We start from the raw sequence: 5411 nt of genomic DNA, 5'->3' as shown, positions 1-5411 counted from the left end.
TAGGTCACATATGACCCCGCACTATGTACAGTATTAGGTCACACATGACCCCGCACTATGTTCAGTATTAGGTCACACATGACCCTGCACTATGTTCAGTATTAGGTCACATATGACCCCGCACTATGTTCAGTATTAGGTCACACATGACCCTGCACTATGTTCAGTATTAGGTCACACATGACCCCGCACTATGTTCAGTATTAGGTCACACATGACCCCGCACTATGTTCAGTATTAGGTCACACATGACCCCGCACTATGTTCAGTATTAGGTCACATATGACCCCGCACTATGTTCAGTATTAGGTCACATATGACCCCGCACTATGTACAGTATTAGGTCACATGACCCCGCACTATGTTCAGTATTAGGTCACATATGACCCCGCACTATGTTCAGTATTAGGTCACATATGACCCCGCACTATGTACAGTATTAGGTCACACATGACCCCGCACTATGTACAGTATTAGGTCACACATGACCCCGCACTATGTACAGTATTAGGTCACACATGACCCCGCACTATGTACAGTATTAGGTCACACATGACCCCGCACTATGTACAGTATTAGGTCACACATGACCCCGCACTATGTTCAGTATTAGGTCACACATGACCCCGCACTATGTACAGTATTAGGTCACATGACGAGAACCACAGCTGCCTCTGCCCCGCACCAGCTGCTCTCCTCGCCCCACTATGGCAGCGGCCCAAACAGTCGGGACTCCCGTAGAGCTCCGCGCCTGCTTCCATACAAGGACATATGTCAGCCAGTATCTCGTGACGTCACCCCGGCTGGAATGCGTCCCACCCTGCAATGTCGTCCCTTCCAACTACTCCCCTTGTCTCCCGCCTCATTCTCCCGGTCTCTCTCATAGATTTTCCGTTACATGTACCCCGTCCTTTTATGTGTTATAAAATAAAGCGAGAAACTTCAGCAGAAGAGTTCTATTGCATAGAATAGGGGCTTCGTGTGAGTAGGCCTCCCCCGTGGTGCTGAGTGGTACGGTCCATCCGCTCTGTGTCGCGAGTAATGCGGAAGTGACTGTCTGGAGGCGTGGTTGTGTGCGGGGTGTTGGTCGCAGGTTGAGGTGAGATCGTCTGTGTAGTGACTGCAGCTCCAGCCGCCTCCGTCCGTTTTTCTTCATTGTACGGTAAGTGACCACCCGGTGTGTATATCTGGCCTACGGGAGTCCGGGGGGGCAGAGGGGCGCGGTGCAACGGAAAGGCCGTGCGGGGGTCGCGCTACACCTGGCCTATATTCCCCGGAGAGGATCGGCCGATCCTAGTGGTGGAGATGGACCGAGCTGTGTTATGGATCGCCACAAATAGTGCAGCCAGCTCTGCTACATCTGTACGTTTATACAGTGCTGCTGATCTCCAGCACTACAACTCCCAGCGTTCCCACTGTTACGGATGGATATACAGACAACTATACTGTATTCAGCCTTGATCTCCTGCCGGGTAATGCCAAACTACAACTCCCAGCATGTCCTGAGACCCTTACCCTGTGAACCAGAGTATCTGTTCATCTTTATTCCCCAATCTGTGACTCTCCCGCTGTTTTAAAGCTACAACTCCCATCATGCCTGGACAGCTGGAGAAACAATGGTATGGTATAGAGCAGGGTTTCCCTACCAGTGTGCCTCCAGCTGTTGCAAAACTACAACTCCCATCATGCCTGGACAGCTGTAGAAACAATGGTATGGTATAGAGCAGGGTTTCCCTACCAGTGTGCCTCCAGCTGTTGCAAAACTACAACTCCCATCATGCCTGGACAGCTGGAGAAACAATGGTATGGTATAGGACAGTGTTTCCCAAACAAGGTGCCTCCAGCTGTTGCAAAACTACAACTCTCAGCTTCGGCTGTCTGGGCATGCTGGGAGTTGTAGTTTTGCAACAGCTGGAGGCACCCTGTTTGTGAATTACTGATATAGGATATCCTTCTATAGCTCTGGATCCCAGTAATATTGGTGGTTCGCATAGTGTGTATTGTTACATTGCAGCTGGGTGCTCCTTTAAGGCATCTAGCAGATCTTTTATCTAGATGTTGCACCCAGAGCCACTTCCTTCCCTTTAGTTTTCCTGTCTCTGATAATGGTGCAGACATGGTACTACCACATACCGTAAATACTATACGTGCTTCTCTTTGCACCCAGTCTTTTGTTTTTTACTTAGCCGAAATGTGACCCCTCAGCTCTTCTGAGTCATAGTTTAAAGGGGGTACTCTGGTGAAATTTTTTTTTAAGCAACTGGTGTCAGAATGTTAAACAGATTTGTAAAATAGATTCTATTAAAAAAAAAAAATCTTAACCCTTCCAGTACTTCTTAGCTGCTGTATGCTCCACAGGAAGTTCTTTTCTTTACATTTCTTTTCTGTCTGACCACAGTGCTCTCTGCTGACACCTCTGTCCGTCTCAGGAACTGTCAAGAGTAGGAGCAAATCCCCATAGCAAACCTCTCCTGCTCTGGACAGTACCAGACATGGACAGAGATGTCAACAGAGAGCACTGTGGTCAGACTGAAAAAATAAATTTAAAAAGAAAATAACTTGCTGTGGAGTATACAACAGCTGATAAGTACTGGAAGGATTAAGATTTTTTTAATAGAAGTAATTTACAAATCTGTTGACCCAAAAAAATAAATTATAAATATATATAATTTTTTTTATTTATTTATTTATTTTTCCAGCCGAGTACCCCTTTAATGTTATCAGAAGCTTTCAGGGGCAGTTGAAGAAGATGGTGACGCCCATAAATTTTTTCTGTCGGGGGCGTCTTATGTTAACGTGTCAGGAGACCCTCTAACAGAGTGTTTCCCAACCAGTCTGCCTCCAGATGTTGCAAAACAACTGACCCAGCATGTTTGAATCAGTCTAACACGGTGTTTCCTAACCAGTCTGCCTCCAGCTGTTGCAAAACAACTGACCCAACATGTTTGAATCAGTCTAACACGGTGTTTCCTAACCAGGGTGCCTCCAGCTGTTGTAAAACTATAACTCCCAGCATGTCCAGACAGCCTTTGACTGGAGGTGTATGGCTTGAGAAACAGTTTAATACAGTGTTTCCCAACCAGGGTGCCTCCAGCTGTTGTAAAACTACAACTCCCAGCATGCCCGGACAGCCAACGGCTGTCCGGGCATGCTGGGAGTTGTAGTTTTTCAAAATCTACAGGCACCCTGGTTGGGAAACACTGAACATCTTGTGGCAATCAGGAATTCCGAAAGACCAAGCAAACTAGTTGCAGATGTTCCAGCCGGAGAGGGTTGCGTAATTCTAGTCCTTTTGATATCTCTGCACATCACGGATGCTCTGAAGGGTTGTACTGGCCAGGCCCTGTTACAGCATTTCTTATAGGTGTGCTCGGTGTGGCGGTGCGTTTACATTCGGGTGGATTCACACATACAGGCGGTTGAGCAGCAGAAAGCATGTGACTACTATAGTTTTTTTTTGTGTGTGTGTTTTGTTAAAGGGGCACTCCACTGGAAAACATTTTTCTTTTAAATCAACTGGTGACAGAAAGTTAGGCAGATTTGTAAATTTCTTGTATTAAAAAAAAATCTTAATCCTTCCAGTACTTATGAGCTGCTGTATGCTGCACAGGAAGTTCTTTTCTTTCTGAATTTCCTTTCTGCCTGACCACAAGTGCTCTCAGCTGACACCTCTGTCCATGTCAGGAACTGTCCGGAGCAAAAGGAGGTTTGCTATGGGGATTTATTCTTATTCTGGACAGTTCCTAAAATGGACAGAGGTGTCAGCAGAGAGCACCGTGGTCAGGCAGAAAGGATATTAAAAAAGAAAAGAGCTTCCTGTGGAGCATACAGGAGCTGATAAGTGCTGGAAGGAATAAGATTATTTTTTTTAAATAGAAGTCATTTACAAATCTGTTTAACTTTCTGGCACAGTTGAATAAAAAAAAAAAAAAATGTTTTCCAGTGGAGTACCCCTTTAAAGGCGTTCTAGAAAATGTTTTTTCTACAAAGCTGCAGCTGGAAAAACAAACCAAAACCCGCACATGTGACTATGCCCTTTATAAAGGTTCTCCAAGAATAATCTATAAATATCGGAGAGGATGAATACAGATCCACTGACGCCGCTTCATGTAATCCCTATTTTGGGCCTTGAGACAACAGGGGCTTTCCCCATCCCCCCCCCCCCCCCCCCCCCCTTAATTTCCGCCGTAGAGCCATAACTTTTTTTATGCTTCTGTCAACATAACTGTATCATTGCTTTTTATCTTTTTGTGCAGGATGAGTTGTAATGGCACCATTTCGGGGTATAATATATTAAATCATATTTTAAAACACATATATTAACATATTAAAACAGAATATGTAAAACAAAAAAAACCTCTGTGCAGTGTAGTAGTGTCTTCCAGTCTATAGGCTACAACGTGGTAATGTATAGAAGACATTATTCCTATAGACTCAGAAGAAATGTTATTCTGCGGTCCACTATTCACCTCCATAATGTACATTAAAGGGGTACTCGGTTTGAAAGATCTTCTCCCCTATCCAAAGGATCTAAGATGTTAGATCACAGGGGACCCCCGCAATCTCTGGGCGGCAGTGGCGTCTGGAACACAGAAGTTTGCAGATTCCGTGTTTGTGACATCACACCCTCTCCATTCATGTCTGTGGGAGGGCCCGTGGCGGCTGGTACATAGCCGTCATGTCTCCTCCCATAGACGTGAATGGAGGCGGCTTGGCGGCCCGCATCGCCAGTCATCGGGCATGGATTGGAGTTCTCTCTGTGAAACTGAATGCCAGGGGTGCTGCAGCGGAGATCGCGGGGGTCCGTGTCCGGTTAGTCTTTGGCTTGGACACTATCCTAGGCTACTGTGGCGTGCCTTCTTTTCTGGATCAGCCCTCCTGGTTCTTTAGGCCTTAATGATGGTTGAGGTCTCGGGCAGGTTAGCTCTCCCGCCCAGACTTCTCCGCAGTCCCTTTTGTGGGGCGGTCTTTCGTGGACGTTGGGTTTACTTACTGTACAGGCATCCGCCTTCCAGACGACTCGGGAACCTCCGATTCACATGTCAGGTGCTCTGGGATGCTCCTTTTGTCCGTTTATTGTTACGTGTAAATCTTCCAGGTGATCCAGGAACCTTCAGTTCCCATGTCGGTCACTCCGGTTCTCCAGGGTGCCCCTTTTCTGGGCGTTCTTCTCATTTTTCGGCCATTATTACTTCCGTCTCCTCCTTCGGGGTCCATGTACTCCTAAGATGAAGGGCGTTCCGGACTCCGGATCACGCTAGTGGAGCTTATATCACCTCCCCAGGTGCTCGTGGCGGGCCCATGGGCTGGTGGGTTTCTGGTGTGCAGATGTTCAGGTTCCATTTTTGTTTTCCAGCCGGGCTAGCCCTCTAGTACATTTCCATGGACAGGTGTTTCTTCCGGGAGCTGAG

General features: G+C 46.8%; 1 protein-coding gene across 1 annotated transcript in view; it reads left to right on the top strand.

Moving 5' to 3' along the window:
- The first annotated feature begins 1004 nt into the window (after nucleotides 1-1004).
- LOC130273985 (myosin regulatory light chain 2, smooth muscle minor isoform) overlaps nucleotides 1005-5411 on the top strand; it is a 24545-nt gene continuing 20138 nt past the window's right edge. Inside the window, exon 1 of the mRNA XM_056521654.1 lies at nucleotides 1005-1162. The gene's annotated coding sequence lies outside the window, so the exon portion shown is untranslated. The remainder of the gene's footprint in view (nucleotides 1163-5411) is intronic.

The sequence above is a fragment of the Hyla sarda genome, chromosome 5 (genome assembly GCF_029499605.1).
Source record: "Hyla sarda isolate aHylSar1 chromosome 5, aHylSar1.hap1, whole genome shotgun sequence".
NCBI lineage: Eukaryota > Metazoa > Chordata > Amphibia > Anura > Hylidae > Hyla > Hyla sarda.
The sequence above is the reverse complement of the archived record's forward strand: the minus strand, read 5'-3'. Positions and strand labels throughout refer to the sequence as shown.